Here is a 23168-nt window from a genome sequence, read left to right as displayed (position 1 = left end):
TCTACTTACCTGGAGCTGAACCAGGTTCCAGCAACCATTTGTTGCTGGAACCACAAATTCATAGGAACACTGAAACAGTAAGTAATGTTGATGGATGGTCTGAGGCTGAGTATGGGTCAATATGAACATGGAAGACTGCTAGGGGCTACAGACTTAGGGGAACCACCACACATTCATGAGCTCTCTCTAGGAAAGGTTAAAGATTCAACAAGAATTCCCTGGTGGCCCTGGCAGGGAAAAGGGAAGAATAATCATTGTGAAATATGCCCAGAACGTTCTCCACAAACAAGGCTTACTTTCCAGGAGGGAAAAGATTACCAGAGCCTTATCCTACCTTGGAGAAGGGCAAGTTGCCAAATTCAGCTCCTTCTAATTTGCTTGTCCCACCTAAAGGGGCGGGGAGCTATGCCAATGTAGGAATACTTGTGAAGACCACAACCGAGAGAGACAAGCCTACTATAGGACTCAGATTTAATCATAAGATTAGACAATCCTACCCCTTACCCATCTTAGCACCACACCAACAGGCCTCCAGCAGAATAGTAGATTTTAGCTGAAAGATTTGTTAAGACTCTCTTGAGGAAGACTACTTGGGGAAGCTCAAAGACAACAGAGGAGACTGTTACAAGGACATGGTGCTTCATGAGGACATGAAGCCTCTCATACCTACAGCAAACATTAAACATAGCCCAAATCTAGCTAGATTAACCCAAATCCTCATACTAAAGACCTATTTATTTCAGTTCCTACTACCCAATACAACATGTCTGGCTTTCAACAAAAAAACTACAAGCCATGCTAAAAGTCAAAATACATGGTTCAAAGAGATATAGCAAACATGAGAATCAGACTGAGATATCACCCACATGTTGGAATTATCCAACAGGACATTGAAAGTAACTATGATTAATATGTTAAAAGCCTAGTAGAAAAAGCAGACAGCATGCAAAAATAGATATGAAAATGCTAAGAAAGAATCAAAAGGAAATGCTAGAAATAATGACTGTAATGAAAATAAAGATTTCCCTGGATGAGTTTATTAGTAGACCAGACACACTGACAAAATAATAATTTTGCAAATAGGTCAATAGAAACTTCTGAAAATGAAATGAAAAGAGAAAAATGAGTGAATAATAATAATCCAAGAAGTGTGTGACAGTTTTGAAAGGTATAACATATGTATGTTGGAATACCAGAAGAAGAAAGAAGAGAGTGGAACAGGAAAAATACTTCAAGTAATAATAGCGAGAATTTTCCAAAATCAACAACAAACTATCACAAATCCAGAAAGCTCAGAGAGTATCAATAAATATCAAAAACCTACACCTAGGCATATCATAGTCAAGCCACAACACACACACACACACACACACACATCAAAAACCATTCTTGTTCCTATCAAGGAACAAGATAAGAATGCAGCAGATTTCTCATCAGAAATCATTTAGGTAAAAAGAGAATGGAATGAAAATTAAATTAAATTTAAAAAATCTACCTTATCTCCCTTAAAATCATAAGGGAAAGGAGGGAAGAATTGGGAATATTCTGTTCAAGCATACAATTGAAACCATATAAAGTTATTTGAAGGTACAATTAGGTTAGTTTAAAATGTATATTGGAAACCTCAGGGAAACTACTAAAATTATTTTTTAAAGAAGTATAATTGATATCCTAAGTGAAGAGATAAAGCCACATAAAATGCTATTCCAATTATATGACATTCTTAAAAACTTAAAACTACAGAGACAATAAAAAGGTCAGTGGTTTCCAGGGGTGGGGAGAGAGGGAGGATTGAATAGGTGAAGCATAGAGAATTTTTTAGGGCAGTGAATCTATTCTGTGTGATGCTATAATTGTGAGTTACAATTTGTCAAAACCCATAGAACTTTGTGGTAAAGGGGTACATTTTAATTGTGCAGATTAAAAAAAATCATTTAGGAGGTCATGGGATCCCAGGATGGAATGTAGAATGTGACAAAACAATCTAACTTTTTAATATATGTGTGAAACAACTTCCTTTAAGGGGCTGGAGCAGAAAGGTGCTAGCATCAATAACTATGGAAATGAGTGGAGTCTGGAAGAACGAGAGTTAAAGGAAACTGAACATAAGCGTTGTATTCTAGTTGATGAAGTTGTTTCCCACGCTGATATGCGTTAACAGTTTTGATATTACTATGTATGTATCTGGAATTAAACAGCTGAATGGATAATGGATGGTGGGAACCAGATTTCTCACTGTTGCAGTGTGAAGTTGGAGATAAAGGCAAGAGACAAGAATGATCCATGTGGTGATTGATTAAAGTTGGAAACATCAGTAATAATTTATGTTTATGCTTCATATAGATATAGATGGTTATGTATGGAAATATTTATATATATGTATATATACTTAGGTTATTATACACACATGTAATACCTTGCTATGTCAGCTGAAGGTGCCTAGAAACAATGACACTCCAGCAGCAATGAGCACTCCTGGTATCCAGATCTTGGTTTCTAATACCATTCTCCAGTAAAAGAAGAAATGGCTGATTCTAGAAGTTGGACAAGAAGTACAAGCATGGAACATCTTGTATTGTCATCAATTAAGGAATTGCTAAAGAAAAAACAAACTCATAAATATACACTTGTGCTCATACACAAACATACACACACACACACACACACACACACACACACACACACCACAGTGATAGGGATTATGTCAAAGGGACACAGGAGCCAACTGAAAGATCTCCCAATGGTCAAAACTAGAGTAGTGTGGGCAACAAGTAAATAAAGTAGTATTGGATTATAACCCAAAGTATAAAAAAGTATTTGTGATTTCATACCAATATAAATAAATGATTCAATAAACGATGTGAGCTGAGAGAATGGGTAGCCAAACCTTTAGAAGGGTGAGAGTAAAAACAGGTATAAGTGGTTCCTCAGAAAGAGGGAGCATCATGAGAAAAAGTATAGGAAAACATGAAATATGTGGATGATTTTGTTTGATTGAAGAGAGTAAAAAGGAGAGAGGAAGGAAGTGAAGGTATATGAGCAAGAGATGGCCTTGAATGTTATTTTAGGAAGACTGAGATAAATCCTCTGGTGATGATGCACTGAAGGTTTCAGAACAGGGAGATCACATAGTTGGATTTCTTCTTGTCAATCATCATGTTGAGATTCTGAATACAAAATGGGGGGCAAGGCTGTTGTGTCAAAGGAATCAACTTTCAGGGCCCACAAATAAAGCCTGTGTTAGCCACGGTTTTCTTTCTTTCTTCTTATTTATTTATTTTTTCCTTTCTTCCATACTTGCTTTTTGGCTGGAGTTCCTGACATTGTGGAATTCTTGGAAAGTCACCTTGCCTGACAACAATTTACTCATGATACCTGAAATGATATTTGTTTTGCTTTATTTTATGTGTCAAAATTTACAGAGATTCATATTCAGTAACTAAGAGACAGTCATTGAGTGAGGTCTTATAAGACATTCAAAATAAGGTAAAAAAATAAAGAAAGAAAGAATTTAATGAGATTGTTGTCCTAATAGCAAGCAAGACTAATTCTTCAACTTGGGGGGAGGAAGGGGAAAGAAACATTTTTTTTTTTTTATGAGAAGGCAGAGTAACTTTATATATATATATATATATGAAATTTATTGACAAATTGGTTTCCATACAACACCCAGTGCTCATCCCAAAAGGTGCCCTCCTCAATACCCATCACCCACCCTCCCCTCCCTCCCACCCCCCATCAACCCTCAGTTTGTTCTCAGTTTTTAACAGTCTCTTATGCTTTGGCTCTCTCCCACTCTAACCTCTTTTTTTTTTTTTCTTCCCCTCCCCCATGGGTTCCTGTTAAGTTTCTCAGGATCCACATAAGAGTGAAACCATATGGTATCTGTCTTTCTCTGTATGGCTTATTTCACTTAGCATTACACTCTCCAGTTCCATCCACGTTGCTACAAAAGGCCATATTTCATTTTTTCTCATTGCCACATAGTATTCCATTGTGTATATATACCACAATTTCTTTATCCATTAGAAATTATCAGTTCATCCATTCATCAGATGAAATTATCCATTCATCAGTTGATGGACATTTAGGCTCTTTCCATAATTTGGCTATTGTTGAGAGTGCTGCTATGAACATTGGGGTACAAGTACCCCTATGCATCAGTACTCCTGTATCCCTTGGATAAATTCCTAGCAGTGCTATTGCTGGGTCATAGGGTAGGTCTATTTTTAATTTTCTGAGGAACCTCCACACTGCTTTCCAGAGCGGCTGCACCAATTTGCATTCCCACCAACAGTGCAAGAGGGTTCCCGTTTAAGGCAGAGTAACTTTTAAGCATGAGGAATGAATGGCAAAATATTCTGAAAGTTTCCTCTTTGAAGAAGTTCCCTCATCTAAAAACAATAATACCAACTAACTGCCTAAGGTTAGTGTAAGGATTAAATAAAATAATCAATACAAAGAGCTTTATTATTGTCCTTGCTGTTCTTATTGTTATTATTACTGCGTCTTTCTGTGTAACTTAACCCCGTCTTCCTGTTATAATTGTATCTCTGTTTTCCTTCTACCTGATATCCCCCTTTCATTGTATTGCAGTATTTCTAAAAGTTGCTTAAAATCGTAATTGGAGCAGTGTTCTTTATAAGTAGATGATATAAATGTAAATAAAACAAGAATACTATTTGCCAGCCCTGTGTTAAACCCCACTGTGGAAGCCTGGAACAGATAAATCTTATATACAGGTACCATCTGGCTTAAGTGGTAACTGAGTGCAAGTGGTAATTCTGTTGAGTGTGGCTGGAGATATGCTTCTCTCACACTTTACTATAGCTCATCTCAGGGCAAGAACTCAGCTCAGGACTGGGAGCAGAAATGGCATCATATAGTGCAAGGCCCCTGCCTAATGCCCTCATTCAGGGCAGAGGGGAAAAGAATACCCAGCCAAGGGCCCTGCTTTCAAACAGTGCCAGGCCAATGGCTGCTGCTGGAGAGAATTTGGGAAGAAATAAGAAGAAAAGAGAAGTCAAGTTGAAAGAGTGGAGTGTAAAAAATCATCATAACAACAATAGCCATAAAAAGTGAATGCCATACTTCATAACTCCTTTGTGTAGGCAAGACACCTAACTCTTTGTGCACATGTTTAATCTGTGAAATGATGACTATGGTAAGGGAAGACCTGGATTACATCTTTTATGTTTTTCTTGGTTGCCATGGACCCCTTTGGTAATCTGTTGACCCATCTGTTGAACCTATCTTTGTTTGCGTTCTTCAGAAGCAGATCCCAAATGCAAGTCATTTATTCGGTAGGTGTAGGAAATGCCCATGGGGAAATGGGAAAGGAAAGGCAGCCAATAAAACAGACAACTGGAGGGGTGCCTGGGTGGCTCAGTTGGTTGAGCGACCGACTTTGCTTCAGGTCATGATCTTGCGGTCTGTCAGTTCGAGCACTGCATCGGGCTCTGTGCTGACAGCTGGGAGCCTGGAGCCTGCTTCGGATTCTGTGTCTCCCTCTCTCTCTCTGCCCCTCCCCTGCTCATGCTCTGTCTCTCTCTCTGTCAAGAATAAACATTAAAAAAAATTTTTTTTTAAGTAGACAACTAGAACTTAGCCCTACAGGCTATTCTGGGACAAAGAATGTAAGACCACTTTTCATCATTTTCCCACCTGAAGGGGGAGGGAGCTGAGGTAAACTATACACTTGCTCCCGGGGTCTTAATGCCCTGGTACTTGCAGCCTTCCACACGTGGGCACCAGGCAATACTGCTTTGCATGGTTGGTGGAATGGACAGATCTCAGGCCTCCAGAGGATGCGGATACTGGCAGTTGGAAGCCAGCTCGAGCACGCAGAAAGAAAGGTCCAGGGGATATGCAGAGGGGCACCTTCCAACATCTGCTACAGACCGCCTTCTCAGAATAATGTTTTGAAATGCATAAAATAAAATTCATAGGATTACAAAGAAAACCAATTATATTGAAATTCAGTTCTATCCACAGATCCCTTGGGGGACCCCAGGTTAAGAAACCCTGCTAAGGTTTCTTTTCAATGTGAAATTATATGGTTTTATGACCTAAGAGCATGGATTGTGTTACTCTGCCAGGAGGTGGTTGAGTAAAGCTCTGCACAGTCTATGTAGAAACTATTTCAGAAGAAAAATGCGCTCACCCAACCTGACAATCCCCCACAGCTCAGGGACTGTGAATGATGTTGCTGGCCTCTCTTACTCCCTTTTTATATTTTACAGTGTTTGTTTTGCATTGTTTATGCTTTTGCGTTTTTAACGTGTCCTTTGTTAGCCCTGAAAGCACTCTGGGGCAGCAATTTGCCCACATCACCCTGGCAGCCAGTCTACCCTCCTCGGCTGTCCCCAGGGAGCTCCATCTTTAAAGTCATGCCTCTGAAGGGTGCCCCAGAGCCCTTCTGCCATGTAGCCACAGTGGGCCAGGGTCCACCCTGTGGCACGATGGTGCCAACAGGTGGCTGTGTGCGGGGTGCCGGAGCAGCCACCCCCCTGGGAGCTGCACGCCACTGAGACACCATCCACCTCCTAATGTGCCTCCATGGCTCTGTTACTCACAGCTAAATTACAGTATTATGACTTCATTGTTGAGTCCCAATTCTCCTAATTATAGCCTAGAGATCTATTATTTGATTTGGTAACACCAAGTGCTTCTTTTCTAAATCATGTAATCTCTTGTAGCTTATTAATGTCAGGTTTGCGCACACGCAGGGACTTGGTTGTTTGCCAGGCAGAATCAAATTTTCAAATTTTCGCTGTGTTATGTTACAGGGCTTTGCTTGTTACAATCTAATTATATTGGCACTGAAATACCGAAAACCAATTTATATTAGAAAGCACTTTAACTCTTTCTTTGGAGTGAATTTACATGCGTAAGAGTCTGCCACACCATTGGTCTTTTTGTTTTTCCACTGGGAAATCCCTTCTGGAAAGGAGGTAAAAGTAACGGTCCCTTTCTATTAAAAAGTCTGCCGTTTGTGGACAAAAAGCATGAATGTGGCCATTCCCTTGTTTGAAGCATGGAGAAGGAAGGAAGCATGCCTCTTCCATTTTCCTGTGTTCTATTCCAGGCCTCCCTGCTGGGAGTGCCACTTGTCCAGGCACCCAGAAACTCTTGCTGGTGGGTGTTACCTGGTGGCAGTACCATCCCCAGCTTTGGACCATTTCACCTCCTTTCTGTCCTCTTCTTTCTTTCAGATGTATTTTCCCATGCTCTGTTTTCTACTAGGTTGCACGATGGGTCTTTTGTCCTGAAGACATTGCCCTTTGAAGACCAGGAAGGTCTTGCTGCCTAAGGAAGTTGCTTCAGCAGAGGGACCTCTTTTATTATCCCGCTTTGCCTTCTCAGAGGATCTTGTGGCTGTTGCATCTGATTGTCAGGGTATTTGTCTTGCCACTCTATCCATTTCCCCAATAATGGCCATGGCTCTCTGATCCCAGGATCACTGCTCCTTGTCAGACTGTTATCACCAGGGAATACTATCTACATTTAAATCATCCAGTATCCCACCTTTGAAAAGGAGCCCTAACTTCCTCCTAGCTTTTTTTAAGGAACTTAATTTTAGAGTAGTTTTAGGTTCACAGAAAAATTAAGAGGAAGGTACAATCTCACCCCTACACATGCATAGCTTCCCCCATCTCAACGTCACCTTCTCCACAGAGTACTACATATGTGACCTAGCTCCAGCTTCACTTCTGTGTCATTCAGATCTACACTCTTGCTCACTCATTAACTTCAACAATACTGTTTTGTTTTGTTTCTTCCTCAAATTCTCTTTTCCACTCTATCGCATTTGTACACATTCTTTCCTCTGTCTGCAAATGTTCTTGGCATTTATGGCGTCCACTCATTCTTCACATATCAGAAAAAATGTCACTTCCTTAGAGAATATTTTCTTTCCTTCTATTTAACCAGGTACCCCCCAACAAACACCTTATTTCATTTATTCTGCCTTGTATTTATTTGTTTTCTTCATTATTATCCCTCCCCACTCTTGAGAAAGACTAAGATCCATGAGGGCAGAGATTTTGTTTTGGTCACCATTGAATTTCCACTGCCAAGTCCAGTGCCTGGCACATAGATGAAGATAAATATAGACTAAGGAATATGCTGCAGAGTGAAGGAATATGGATCCCAAGAAATTTATATTGTCTTATAATGGAGAAGAATCAATGTGTTTCAACTTTTTGGACTTAACTGGCTCTCTTTCTTCTTTCCTTGATCCAATCATGTGGACCCCCTTCATTCTCCTTGAGACCACAGGGTATGGCCAGTCCTCTGCTCCTGAACAAGAAACCAAGGAGCCATCACAGGTTGGCACAGCTGTGACTTGGTGTCTCCATCCCAACTTCTGCTCGAACCTGGTCTAATGATTCAGATCTTGTCTGAACCAAATACCTTGTCTTTTACGATGCCTTCCCTGGACTTCCCTGGAGGTGGTTCTTACATGGTGCCCACATGTTTCACTTGACCAGTGGCTAGTGGCAGCACAGGCCTCATCATGGCCATGTCAAGGGTCACTCTTATTTAAGAGAAGGATGAAGTGGTACAAGGTCAGGAACCCCCTTTCATGGCAATCAATCACTGAGTCACAGAAGAGTTCAGACAGATGGGAAACCAACAAGACCACCCCCTGAAGCAGGAAGAGAGGTTGGTCAGACACACACTGCCCCATGGAAGAGACCCACAGGAAACACTGATGGACTGAATTATGTACCCATTATGGCTCTGAATGAGACAGTTGTGGAGCGAATCTGTGGATTAATGTGCCTACTTAATTGCAGTTGTAACAAATCATTGATCAAATTTGTGGAACTAGCTGATCCCTTTTTGCTCCTTCTTCTAGTATGCTCTCCACAAGAGTGACAAGGTAAAGGGCTCCTGATCCACATATGAATACAAGGGAAGCCCCACCCCCTGGAATGAAGAAAACTGAGGGCCTCTTTCTCCTATTCTGTGGGTCTTCTAGAATATCCAAGATGCATTAAGGATTGGAAAGGTGCCCTCTTTTCAGAAACTCCAGCCAAAGAGCACAGAGCAAAGCAGATGTCTATGCCCGCTTTCCTTCAAGGAAAGGCTTGAAACACACTTCACAAGACTCTTCCGTCATCTCTCATTTAGAGAGCCTGTGTCCCCAATGCTGTATCTTTGCCCCCTCTACCTGGAATGCTCTCCTGTTGCCACCACATTTCTGCTTGTAGACATTTAACCCATCCTTCACAGCCTGATAAAGGCATCTGCTCAAAGGAGTAGTCTCAGATCTACATGGTCAGAATCACACTCTGTCCCCACCGGCCCCATAATCAGGTGCTTATGCTGTTCATAGATGGGTTGTTCATACATCCCAGTTTCCTTGGGACCGTCCTGCTTTATGCCTGTCATGCCAGGATTCATTAATAGCATCTTTTCACCTTCAAAACTGTCTCAATTGAACGATAGACGGTATGGTGTGGTGGACACACCCTCTGGTGACCCCCATTGGGTCATATCTTTTTCTGACCCCTTCCCTTGAATGCAGGAAGAACTGGTGACTTGCTTCTGGCCAATAGAATGTGGCCAAGGTGACAAGATAGCCATCCTTTGGTTGTGTCACTTTTTATAAGACTCTGTTTTCGTGACTAAAGAGAGTGGGTCCCCTGCAGGCCTTGAAGAAACGAGCTGCTATGATGTGAACTGCCTGAGGGAAGGGCCTTAGGAACTGTGGGCAGGAACCATGGGCAGCCTCTACCTGCTGAAGGCCTTGGTCTTCTGGATGTAAGGAACTGAATTCTGCCAGCAGTCACATGGCCAGAGGAGGACCCCAAGCTCCAGCGAGGAAAATTGTGACTCCTCAATGACGGTCTCTGAGCCCTGAGCAGAGGACCCACGTGAGCTGTGCCTGGACTCCTGACCCACAGGCACTGTGAGGTAAGGAACAGGTGTTGGTCGAAGCCGTTAAGTTTGTGGTCATTTGTTAGCAACAGTCAAAATTGATCCATATGGCAGCCTTGTATTACTAACCAAGGGCTCAAATGGTCTTCTCTCTCTGACAGACTGGTATTTTCTTAAAGTTGGGGTGTATACCGTATTCGTACCTCTGGTTTCCTATGGGCAGAGAAGTTACTTCCTACTCTGCAGGTACCACAGCACCTAGTGTAGCAGAGTACTTAAAAGCAAGGGTTCTGGCATCCTAGTGCCTGATTTGAACCCGGGGCCTACCACTAACTAGCTATGTGATTTTAAACAAGATGTTTTAACCTTCCAGGGCCTCAATATTCCCATCAAAAAAATGGAATTATAATATAGGGCTTTTCTCTGCAAGGTAAGATTTTTTTTTTTTTTAAGTGGGCTCCATTGTGGAACTTGAAATTATGACACTGGGATCAAGACCTGATCTGAGATCAAGAGTCAGGTGCTTAACCGACGGAGCCACCCAGGTGCCCCTGTGAGGTAAGGTTATAGTGAGGATAAATTGATTTAATGTCAAAAAGTGTTTTACGACCCCATGGCTCATGGTGCTGTGTAAATTTACTATCACTTGCATTCTTTGTTCTATTTCATCCTCATGTCATATCTGTTATTATCATCCCCATTTATAGATGAAGAAACTGAGCCATTAAGTAATTTTCTCAAAATTACACAGCTCATAAGTGGCAAAGAGATTCAAACCAAATCCGTACATGTTTTCCCCACTCTCTCCACACCTGCATCTCTCTTGTGGGTGCACATTTTTGAAAAAGAAAAACAAATGAAAACAAAGAGAACTTTTTTCAGAATTCCAGTGTATTTCCCAAGAAGCAGTACACAAACACACAGATGTCAAGTTTGGCTAAGCCCCATGTTCTGGAGTCACCTCTTTAGGCGTGGGTGGGTTTCTGGAAGCACAGGCAGACAATTTAGACAGTTTAGTGGAAGATGGTGACCCGTAAAGGAGCTCTGGGCCCATTAAGCTGACACACTACCTGACAAATGATGGGGGCTTTTAGACAATTCCAGGCTACTAAAACCTGGATATTTACATAAGTGCAGATTATCGGGATCCATAGATAATTTGCTACCTGCTCATTTTTAATGTGTTTGTGAACACTCATGAGAAGCTCATTAATTGTAAGTGTCTGTAAGCTTATTGGGTTGTAAACCAAGGTTGACAGCACAATAGGCACCGATAAAGGGAAGTGGCCCCTCTACCAGCCAGAAGGAGCAGGCATGCAAATCAGCCCTGGGGATAATTGACAAGATTGCTGGGATGCACATAAGCCCCTTATCTGAGTGAGTTTTATGTTCCTGTCCTTAGGTAACCAGCAGAGATACAAGCCACAGTCATGAGAGTCTAACTGCATTTAACCATGGTAGGGCGACAGGGTCAGGCACCCAGGCCCAGTAATTGGGGAAATGCGTGAAGTCCATGGCCTGACAAGGCTGAAATCCATTTGTTATTCTCTGCTTGGAATGCCCTTGCTCCTTCTCTAGACTGGCAGGCTCTGACTCATCATCTTTCAAGACAGTTCCTTCTCAAAGCTTTCTTTGACTTCGGCAGGGAGAATATTTCCCTTCTGGAGCTCCGAGAGCCCCTTGTACATCTTCTGAAATAGCTCTAACCCTACCGGTATCTGAAATGCCTGCCCTTTCCTCCATGCCCAAAAGAGTGCAGAACTCAGAAGTTCTTCATGGATGCCTTCCAGATATGCTACTTGAAACCACTGGTGAGCTAAGCTAATTTTGTAAATACTATGGGGGCCATGGAGAAGGAATCACATCAGGACATACCTTGGCTTTCACCATATAGCTTGCTTCTTCCCCCTTCAGGACCCATGGGAGGGAACTCACAGGGCTCACAGGGAAGGGCTGTAGAACTGAAAGCCCTGGGAGGCCACCTCACCCTACCAGGCTTTTCAAACATATAGTTTTTTAACAAAAGTGAGTTTCTGGGGTATATTACCTTATTAGAGACTAAAATAATATACTTTTATTGATCTTATTGTTGTTTTTTAAAGTTTGTTTGTTTATTTATTTAGAGAGAGGGTGCATGCAAGTAGGGGAGGGGCAGAGAAAGAGAATGCCAAGCAGACTCTGACCTTCTTTGAGCCAGATGCGGGCTCAAACTCAAACTGTGAGATCGTGACCTAAGCTGAAATCAAGAGTCGGATGCTTAACTAACTGAGCCACCCAGGTGATGTTCTATTGACCTTGTTGTATATATTCATATGTATATTATAGCAGACTTGTGATTCCAGAGAAGTAGAACATCCCTTGCACTTACTAGATACATGGTTGAATCCCTTGGCAGGATTCAATAGATAGAATACGCCACAACAGATAGAAGCAGACAGTGTATGATGGCTCAAATGCAATGTAATGCTACTTCTTGCTTACATGGTAATCCCATGTGGTCGACCAGGGAATAGTCAGCTCTCTTCCATGCAGCAGTTCAGGGATCCATCCTTCTTTCATATTGGGACTCATTATCTTGTAGGGCATTGTCTTTGTCTGCACCAAAATGGCAGGACCAGAAAGAGCATGGAGTGAGACATGTGGCAGATTTTATTCCTCAACCCTCAAAGTGGCCACCGTGTTACTTCCACTTAAATTCCACTGGCTAGAACTTACATAGTTATGCCCAACTACAAGGGCAGCTGGGAACCACCATTTTGCCATGTGTCCAGGAAGAAAAGGAAATGGATTTTAGCAAAGAGAAAGCAATCTGTATCACTTCCATCCAAGTTAGTTCTCTCCAGTTTCTCCCCCTTCGTACTCTGCATGGGGGACATAGATCATAACTGCACTGGGTTGCACACAGCCTCTACCACAGGCATCCCTCATATCCGAAGCATTCCTGAAGAATTCCATGTTTCTAGGTATTATTTATATTCAACTAGGTCCCACTTATTTCTATAATAATTTTGGAGCTGGGTCACCAAACAGAATACAAGTCCCATTTATGGATTTTTATATTTACACCAATCAGGTACCCCAATTTTGCCAATAGTTGATTCCTTTCACCTAAACCCTGCCATATGGTAGCCAAATATACAATTGGTTTCTCTGACCTTGCGGAAAGATTTCAACAAATTGGTGTGTTAAACATAATACACAGCAAATGGCCATTTGGCTAACTCTGTGGGGCTTGACTTACCCATCTGCCACAACTACTTGGCCTTTGTTCTAGCACATAGCAAGAATCTCTACCTGCAAGAGCCTCTTGAAGGTGTTATTCCAGAGGATGCCTCTGACAAGTGACAAGCTTACTCTTTCTAAATGGAGTTTCTGGACAATGGGCCTTTTGATGGTATGACTGTTTGGCCAAAAATTTGCCAATTTCAGTGAGCAGAACTTCTGAAATGTAGGAAATGACTCATATGACCTACTCAAACTTGGAGTTCCTGGAACATGCTGGTGTCTGCTCTTAGTGACACCACAATTATGCCCAATGCAAGACTAACCCATTTAAGGCCCATTATCTGTCTTTCAACTATTGTCAACCCTGCTGGGAAATGTTAATAAACAGCAGGGATTAGCTGAAGGGAAAAATTTGCTTTGTTTTATGTTTACTTAAGGATACTTTCAGCTGAATATTATAGACTGCCCATCTAAAAAGTGGCTTTCAAACATCCACTCAGCTCACATAACAAGAAGTTAGGAGACAAGGCTTTGTGGTCAACATGTCTGCAATTTCTTGATTTTCTCCTCATGGTCACAAAGTGGCTGCTGCAATGCACTCTATCATATCTTCACACAAAATCTAAAACAGGAAGTAAAGAACAGGTCTTTCTCTTGGAGTGTTCTGTGTCTTTATATCAGAAAGATCCTCTGCACACTCACATCAGCACACTGTTCCTTAAGTCTTGTTACTTGTAGACCAATTATTTCTATATCAGTCATTCCCTTATGTAATACAAGGAGCATATTTGATTTAGAATTAGAATGATTCATGTTCTAGAAATTAATATATTGCCCCAAATTTTGTCTGTTACCTGGAAAAAAATTGGGTGCTGCTAGAAAAAATTAGGGATCATTTGTAGGTAAGCAATCAGTTTCTCCAGGAGTTTCTAGCTTTTTTGTTGTACTAAGCCTGATTAAGAGAGAACATTATTCCTGTTTTGACTGTTATGACTCACTGTGGACCAACTCACACTGTCCAAACACTGTGTCCACTCACAGAAAAGCTTTCATGAAACCATGCTTTAATGTAGTAATCTCACTTTCCACTAAAACATTTCTTTTTATTGCTAAAACAACAACTACAACTAGTGAGTGCTTACTATGTGCTGAGCACTATAGCTAGGGATTTACACACATAATCTGATTATGGTCACCAAATGAGCAAGATGAGGTTGATACTGTGAAATCTTCATTTTGCAGATAAGGAACCTGAATCTTAACATGGTTCAGTCCTTTTCCTTTAGTTCACACAGATAGTAAGGGGTGGAAACTAAATTTGAACTTAAGACCTTTGGCTTCAGAATCTAATTTTTTTTAACCATTATACTCTATTGACTTTGTTTCCTATATTATGAAGTGCCCTTCATACATATACTCCTATGACAAATTCACAGATTTCAAGACTTGAAAAACTTGTTCCCTACAGGGCTTTCTACAAGAATAAAAAAAAATTAAAGCAATATACCTAATATGGTTTTTGGTTTCTAGGAAGCTTGGAGGTATTTTTTTTTATTCCCTTGCTATTGTTTTCTTCAGTCAGAGATTCTTTTTTTGTTTTTAATTTTTTTTAACATTTATTTATTTTTGAGAGAGACACACACAAAGCGTGAGCAGAGGAGGGTCAGAGAAAGAGAGAGACAGAATGTGAAGTAGGCTCCAGGCTCTGAGATGTCAGCACAGAGCCCGACACGGGGCTCGAACCCACGAACTGTGAGATCCTGACCTGATCCCAAGTCAGACGCCTAACCAACTGAGCCACTCAGGTGCCCCAGTCAGAGATTCTTAATAAAGTTTTCTCTCCTCTCATCCTGCTTTTATTTTTTAATACTTAATTTTGTCTTTTGCAAATCTTTTGGCTCTAATACATCCATTCTTTGATTGGAAGCCACATATTGTAGTTTAGTTTTAGGTTTTTATTTTTTAAGTGATTTATTTTAAGAGAAAGTGTGCTAGCAGGGGAGGGGTGGGGAGAGAAGGAGAGAGAGAATTCCAGGCTCCACACTTTCAGCATAGAGCCTGACATGGGGCTAGAACTCATGAGCCATGAGATTGTGACCTGAGCTGAAATCAAGTCAGATGCTTAAGTGACTGAGCCACCCAGGTGCCCCTTAGAAGCCGTTTTGAGGGGTAAGCAAATCTAATGGTTGTATGATTGCATGCGTGCTGAAAGTTAAGGAATGAAAAGTACAGATGTCCAGGACTTATTTTGAAATGCATCAAAAAATAGGTTAAATTCATGCATGGGTGGAAGGACCAATAAATGAATAGGAAAATATGTTATAAGCAAAGGTGAAATGCTAATTGTAGAAGCTAAGTTGTGGACATATGGGTTTCACCATATAATTCTTTCCACTCTTCTGTGTTGAACATTCTCATCATAAAATGTTGGAAATACGTCAATAAGATTTTTAGATACATTTTTATAAAAGAATCTCACAGAGGCGCCTGGGTGGCCCAGTCGGTTAAGTGTCCAACATCAGCTCAGGTCATGATCTCATGAGTTCAAGCCCTGCGTCGGGCTCTGTGCTGACAGCTCAGAGCCTGGAGCCTGCTTCGGATTCTGTGTCTCCCTCTCTTTCTGCCCCTCCCCTGCTCATGCTCTGTCTCTTTGTCTCTCTGTCTCTCTCTCTCTCTCTCAAAAATAAACAAACATTATAAAAAAATTAAAAGAATCTCACAAAAAAGCAATTCTTTCTAAGTAACAAGAGGTAAATAGAGGTCAAATAATGGCGAGTCTTATATACCAACCTGAGAAACTGGGACTTAATCCTCAAGATAATCAAGGGATGCTGGAAGATTTAAGCAGAGGACTAAAATGTAAGACAGAGCTTGTGACATGCAGGAGGAATGGGTGGGAGCAAGGTGGAGACAGAGAGACCAGTCAGAGGTTGCTGTGATAGCCCAGACTGGAGTGAATGATGGTATCTGAGCAAAGGTGGCCACAGGGATAGAAGTGAATTCAAGGAAAAAACTCGAGAGAAAAATAAGGAGACTTAATACCTGAAGACTTGTGGGGATACAGGACTATCTAGTATGACTCAAGTTTCTGGCCTGGAGCGCGGGGAGTGGGGAGGCCATTCTTCACAGGGGAGAGCCGGAAGCACAGGGAAGCCCCCATACCCTTGGAACAGATCCATTTCTCTCTCTGGGGAGCCCACCAGCCCCACCACGGCCTGGGATCTGCTGAAACTCTGGATTTCTCCCCTGTGGATATTTTCCTTTTCTGCTTCCAAGTGGAGTGAATTCATGCTCCACTCTCCTCTATGGTCAGCGCCTGCTGAGAAAGAGCACTACAGATGGCTTCTGAAATGCTTTCCAAGCCATCTGGAGCACAGGTTGTGGGGAAGCTCCCCGCCACGGGCCCAGCTCTGCCTCCCCGGTCCTTGCCTTCACACCCCTGTCTGCTGTCTCTCAGAAGCAAACCCACACTTCATTACGAAATTACAATTGTTTCCAAGGACCTCAAAGGGGGAAAATGAAATTGTTTTCCGCTTTGAGTATAGTCACAATAAAATGACTATGGGGGTGGGGGGCAATGTGCTCTTCTTGGATAAATGAGGAGCAAAAATACTCTTTTACAATTTGTCATAAAGATCGCAAGAGAATTTTTCACAAGACAAATACAATCAATGATTGAGGGAAGATGAGGGCATCCATATTTGTTCTTCCTTGGACATCACACACAGTGAGTGTCATCTTTGGTGTCTCCCGAGCTGGGGAAGTGGCAAGACAGGCTTCTGGTTTGTTCTCCCAGTTACACCAGCTCCCTCCAGAGCTCGGAACCCTGGCAGCTGGCCTCTGAGGGCACTGCAGGCTGGATGATGGGTCTTCCTCTCATGTAGTATGTTCCATGCCACTTGTGTGTACCTCTCCACCAGCTTCCTTGTTGAAATCAGTGTCTGGAGCCCGAGCCAGATTCAGCTTATTTAGATGGAGCACTGGCCACATACACTAAGCATGCACATTTTACTCTGTAAAGTAAGGAGTGACCTTCTTGTTTTCCAGATGGGAAGACCGAGACTCGAGAGGCAAAAGCGCTTGCCCCAGGCCTCCCAGCTGGTAAGTACAGATCCCCAAAGGTTTTCGCCCTATTCCAAACTGCCTCTTCTCCCCTTGGGATCCAGCCCTTTGCAAGACACCAGTGACTGGTAAAGGCTAGCGGAAATCATGCAGGATTCAGTGACCAAGCCCTTGAACCTTGGGAAAGTCACTCAGAGATTTTTTGCATCTTGGCATCCAAACTGGCAAAAAGGAAAGAAATCGATTTGACCTTAGAGGTTTGGATTTTCTAAGGCGTAACTGTGAGAACAATTACTTAATTGTAATAGTTAACAATGGTAATTGTTGAGGAGTATAGGCTCAAAACAAACTAGTTCCATTAAGGAACTAGGCATTTGTTAGCTTGTTCTGAGATGACATAATGCCTTAACTCTAATGAAGATGCAGAAAAAAGGATTTTAAAAACGGTGCTTAATGTATAACTCGGTGTTCTACCTCTTCTTCCGTGTGACGTGTGGGTATACTCTCTCTGTCCCCATCCTGAGCTCCAGCCTGTGCCTGAAGGCAGAAACCAGAAGTGTGTCCTTGTCTCCCATCCTGAAAACAGGATAGTTTGGTACATTTGGAAGTGTGCTGTGTGCTAGGAGAGCACTTCCAAAAGCAAGTCTCTAATGCAGAGTAGTGGAGTTTACCTCCCAAACGATTCCAGTGAGTAAGCCTTGTTGATGCTTGACTACTGATTTTAAAGAAAGGTTGGGGTTTCAGCACCCTGAGTTCTCAAGATGTCATTTGTGACCAGGAGTCTCCAATTTGCTGCCTTCTAGGAGCTGTGTGAAGACCCACACCAGCCTCCCAACCCGGGGTCTAGGAGGAAAGGAGGCAGCAGCTTGTACACAGCTCTGTCCCCACTTGGTCACCCTTCAGATGTTGACAAACAGCTCGCGTTGCCCTCTGACACCCTTTCTCTCCTCTCCCTACCCAGTTGAATGACGCAGCTTTGCACCACGCTGGGGACTGCAGGAAACATGCTGCTTCCTAATGCCCAGCACTGCCCTTCCCAGGCCGGGTTTTGCACCTATAAGCTTGAGTTGATGCCAAATGACATGCCTCTTCCTTTAACGCTCTTTTAAGCCTACACATTTAAAGGCCTGGCTTGGACGCTTCATTGGCACAAAGTGTTTGGGATCTTTGACTTTCCAGTAATAAATAAATCAGAGATTAGAGTAAGAGCTGCTAAATCTCAGAAATCTGCCTCCAGTTTATCGCAAATCTCCTTATGTATTCAGATACTTTGGATATACATTAAAGTCTCTGGCCCATATTTATGATTCTGAATATTGCATTAACTTTTTTACAAATACATCAATAATTGGCATAGGAATAGGGAGGGACCTACTTCAGCCGATGCCCCAACCATTACCCTCTCTTGGCAATAATTGCTGATACTTGTGAGGAATTAAAAGCGTCGTGGAAAATTCCACAGATTTTTCCCCTGTCTCCTGGGAACTCAGAAGCCCCTGGAGAAGTAAAATGATCCTTGGCATCATCATCAGGAGACAAGGGAGGTAATAAGAGTCCTCCCCTACGAGACGGAGTTGAAGAGGTATGAGGTGCTTTGCAGATGAAGGGCAAGTTGCTCATGTGGGGTTTTATCGGGGATATCTGGGGGCCCACTCTCCTATCAGTATCTTCTCTTGCATTTGGATTGAATTCAACAGTATGGCCTTTCCTACTTACTCAAGGCCATCAGTGAGGGGGTGAGGTAGGGGCATATGAAGGCACAAAGAGTTTGGGGTTGTGGGAGAAGAGAAGACAGAGAGCTGTGAAGAGCTTCATCACCTCCCTAGCTGGACTTCTTGTTGGAACAGTGACGCCATACAAGCATCACTCATGAGGCAGGGTGCATGCAGATCAGGGAGACCAGAAGATAGAGGGAAAGAGAAACCATGCTGTAAGGAAGAGCTGAAGAGCCCAGGGCTTAAGCTCTGTTTTCATGGTCAGAGAAACCAGAACCAGAAGACACAAAGGAAGATATTCCCATGACATTTTAAAGGTGCCCCCAGTGAAGGGAGGGGCAACGGAATACTGCCATTTTCTGGGCACTTACAATGAACCAGGGTCTGTATGAGGCATTTTGCGTATTTTTGATCATGAAGTTCTCACCTTGTCTCTGAAACTTTCTGTGCTGAGAGGACCGGAAGTCAGAGAAGTCACAGAACTCACCTCAGATCCCAGAGCTAGTGAAGAGCAAGAGAAGAGCTTCGATTTGAATTTCCACTTCACGCTGACCCTATTCCGGTAAGTGATCAAGCAGAGGCTGTGTGACCTCATGGTGAGGGATTGAAGAGGGACCTACATGGACCTAGGCTCACACTAGCTGCTCTCCAAGGTCCCTTCCAGCTCTGAAACTCTGTGCACAGCCCTGGTGGCCTGGCGAAGCGTGACTGAGGGCTGAGGAGAAGGCAGAAGGGAAGCTTTGTGGGCAAGGCGTCTGTTTAGCAGAATGAAGTGAATGACAAATGGGCCTCCCCCGGGACTGATTCCCTCTCACTGTACCCAACAATAAAATGCTTCACAAAGAAACCTAACAATTTAATTGTTAATTCAAAACATCCTTCTCCAAGCTGCCTGTAACTATAACCTAATTGTTGCAAGATGGTGGTTTACAAAAAAAAAAAAAAAAAAAAAAAAGAAAGAAAGAAAAGAAAAGAAAAGAAAAGAAAGTAAAATCACATTAAATACAAATGTGCATTCTTCTGTAATAAACTCACTCTATTCTTGTGTTCATTTTACCCTGTTGTCTTTTATGTTACCATTAGGTTTTTAATCTGCACACTAAACATTTATTTCTATAAAAACTCTAATGTAATTTCAAGAATTTAGAGGTTTCCCACTCTCTCTGTCTGTTATGAGAGGCAACTCAGTGATGGATACAGCCTGGACCGTGGAGCACAGTACCTGAATTTAGTCTGGCTGTTTAACTTCTCTGAACTTTGACTTTTTCATCTTGAAAATCAGATTATAATATCCACATTGTAACTTTGTTGAGAGGGTCAGTAGAAGTCTAGGAGAAAGTTTTTTAAGCTCTGATAAATAATACTGATGTTTTGTTACTCTTTTCTAGTCAAAGGGCTTGGCTCATGAGGCATTGTTATGCTCCTGGGATGGGTGACAGATTTATTAATTTGTTATTCATCTGTCACCCATCCAAGCATCCATCCATCCACCCACCCACCTATCTGCCCACCTGTCCATCTGCCTAACTAGCTTTCTGTCTCTTTAACAAATGTTGATTGAGTTTCTGCCATGTACCAGATACACAATCAGGATCTAGGAATATAGGCATGAATTAGATATAGTATGATTCCTGACTCCAAAGTCTTTCTTTCCAGAGAGAGGGGAAGGCACATTTATACATAATTACATAATGAAGTAGTCATGGAATAAGACTGTACCTCTTAAACCATGGGGGAAATGTAACCATCTCAGGTTATTTTGTTTTTCTAATTGTCTATTAGAAGCAATGGAGAATATTGTGAGAATTTCAATTTTTAGTCAGTCCTGGAGTGGGAAATTGAACAAGCCTTGGATACAAAAGAGAGAGAGACTTTCTCTGGACCTGCGGGCTGGCTGAGGAATGATTCTGGTGGTGAGTGCCTCTGACTCGTGGAGCAGGCCAGGTGAGCAGTACCCTTGACTTCCAGTTGTTTTCCTCTTCTTGGGCCATCAACAGGAGTGCCAGGGACAGCAACTATGGTGGGTGCTTTGTTTCCAAACTGCTCATCTTGACAAGCAACAATTCAGAAAACTGAGAATAATCTGAGGACTCACGGTGAGCAGGTACCACTCCACAGTCATAGGGGAGGAGTAGTTCTTAGTACAGTGTTACCCTCGACCCCCACCACCCTGACACAGTGGATGCATCTTTGGGAAAACACTTGCACGTGAAAGATGAGCATAGCTGGTTGCATGGGTAAGACAACCGGAAAGGGATGGTAGGACCCAGTTCCTCCTCTGCCCCTAGATGAAAACTTGAGCTATCCCCTGAACTTCCTGGACTCTCTCTGTAATTAAAAAAAAAAGTTATCAGTTATTTAAGGTCTCAAAATATAGTCTCAACTTAACAAATTAAATTGTCCAATCTCACATCACAGTGGAATTTTCTATCTAGATTTACAGTCATGACTTTTCTCCTCCTTCTACCTTGGGTTTGCTGCAGAGAGGAAGGCTGAAGTGAGAGAAGAGGGTCCAAGGGGCCACTCTTCCCTTTTCCATTCAGTGCTTTTACTCTTCTCTCCCCGCTCCTGCTTTGTATACCTCCGGGGCTGGAGCACAATGATTCAGAAGAAGGAAAAGGAGCACAAGAGTTCTGCCATGAGTGGTCCTGTTGAGTGAGGGCACACATCTGGGTTTTCCAGAATCCTCATTGCTGGAGGTCTTCATCTTCAGCACTTGCGATGATGATGCCTCCTCCCAGCTAGTTGCTTATTCCTTTTGCAGCCTCCTTGCACGTGGTGGTGCCCCAACTTTGTTTCTGCCAAGTTCTTCTCATCTATTCAGGTCCTCTTAGGTAAGACCTCAGATGGCCCCATGCAGGCTCTCTCTCACACGACCCCAAGCGTGGGCCGGCTTTCCTTTCCTCTCCAAATCTGAAGAGGTATCCCAAATGTAGCTCTCTGTCATTTGTTCCTCCATGCGAGCAGCTGCCTGGCCATAAAGTCTGCCCCTATAGACTTATTAGACATGGCTGCACCACTAAAGTCCCCCGATCCTCCACCCAGAAGATTTATATTAAGGTTTGCTAGTCATGTCTTTGAAGTTCTTCTCTTTTAACTTGAGGTAAAGCTAGAAGTACCTTCCAGTTCTCTCCCTTCAGGACGCGAGGTTCAAAATGCATAGCTTTCTCTACAAAATCTCCTTCTAAACTCCAACTCAACTAATTTCCGCTTTTGTTGTGGGTGGAAGTTAAGAGTGATATAACCTGGCTTTTACATACCTTTTGAAAATCCTGCTCCGTGGCTTCTCACCTCACCTTGAAGTGTTGTGTATATTGTCTTTAGCTAAATTAAGAAAGAAGAACCAGGGGCACCTGGGTGGCTCAGTCAATAGAGCATGAGACTCTTGATCTCTGGGTCATGAGTTCAAGCCCCACACTGAGGGTAGAGTTTACTTTAAAAAAAAAAGAAGAAGAAGAAGAAGAAAGGAAGGAAGAAGAGCCAATTTTACCATTATTTAAGTTGCACATTCTAGAGGCTGATGACTCATATGGAACAAGTGTTCTCTTGAAGGCTTAGGTTCCTGATTTTTTGTTATCCCTCTTTAAGACAGTAAAGAAGGTATGAAATGGCAACTTCTCTCCACTACAAATCCCAACCTGGAGAATCACATGATAATGTTCCTTCCCTCCCTCCCTGCCAAAGTGATGCTTCAAGATATAACAAGAAATAAGATGATGACGTTGGCAAAACAGCCTGATATAAATGAGTAAAGTAAATGTTAAACAGCACAGAAATGGTCATCAAAGAAAATATATTCCAGGAATAAGAGGATGTTCTTTACTCCATGACTGATTCATCTTTATACCTTCCTAAGCCCCCAACACAGGGTCTGGCACATAAGGGTTTATAAATGTAGCTGATTTTGTTCCAAATACAATGTCAGGCATTGACTTCTGAGTGATGGACAAGGTCAGTTAGCTCCACAGTCTACTCATGTGCCTGGTGGCTATTTGTTGAATGAGGCCAAATTATCTAAAAGCATCCACTCTAAGGCTCATGTCCCCCACCTACAGTTGTCACATACTGTCTTCCAGGCCCTTCCCCTCTCCTACTGAAGATTTAGAGAGTTGATCACAATCTTTCCATTCCACAATATCAGGAGATTTTAGTATCTACATAAGTCATCTATCAAACAGTATAGCTTCATACTTTCTGAGCCTCCTCAATTCCTTTTCAGGGCCACATCTTATCACATGGGACTGTTCCCTCAGAAAAGTCCCTCTCCTGCTTCCGAAT

The sequence above is a fragment of the Lynx canadensis genome, chromosome D1 (genome assembly GCF_007474595.2).
Source record: "Lynx canadensis isolate LIC74 chromosome D1, mLynCan4.pri.v2, whole genome shotgun sequence".
NCBI classification, from domain to species: Eukaryota; Metazoa; Chordata; class Mammalia; order Carnivora; family Felidae; genus Lynx; species Lynx canadensis.
The sequence above is the reverse complement of the archived record's forward strand: the minus strand, read 5'-3'. Positions refer to the sequence as shown.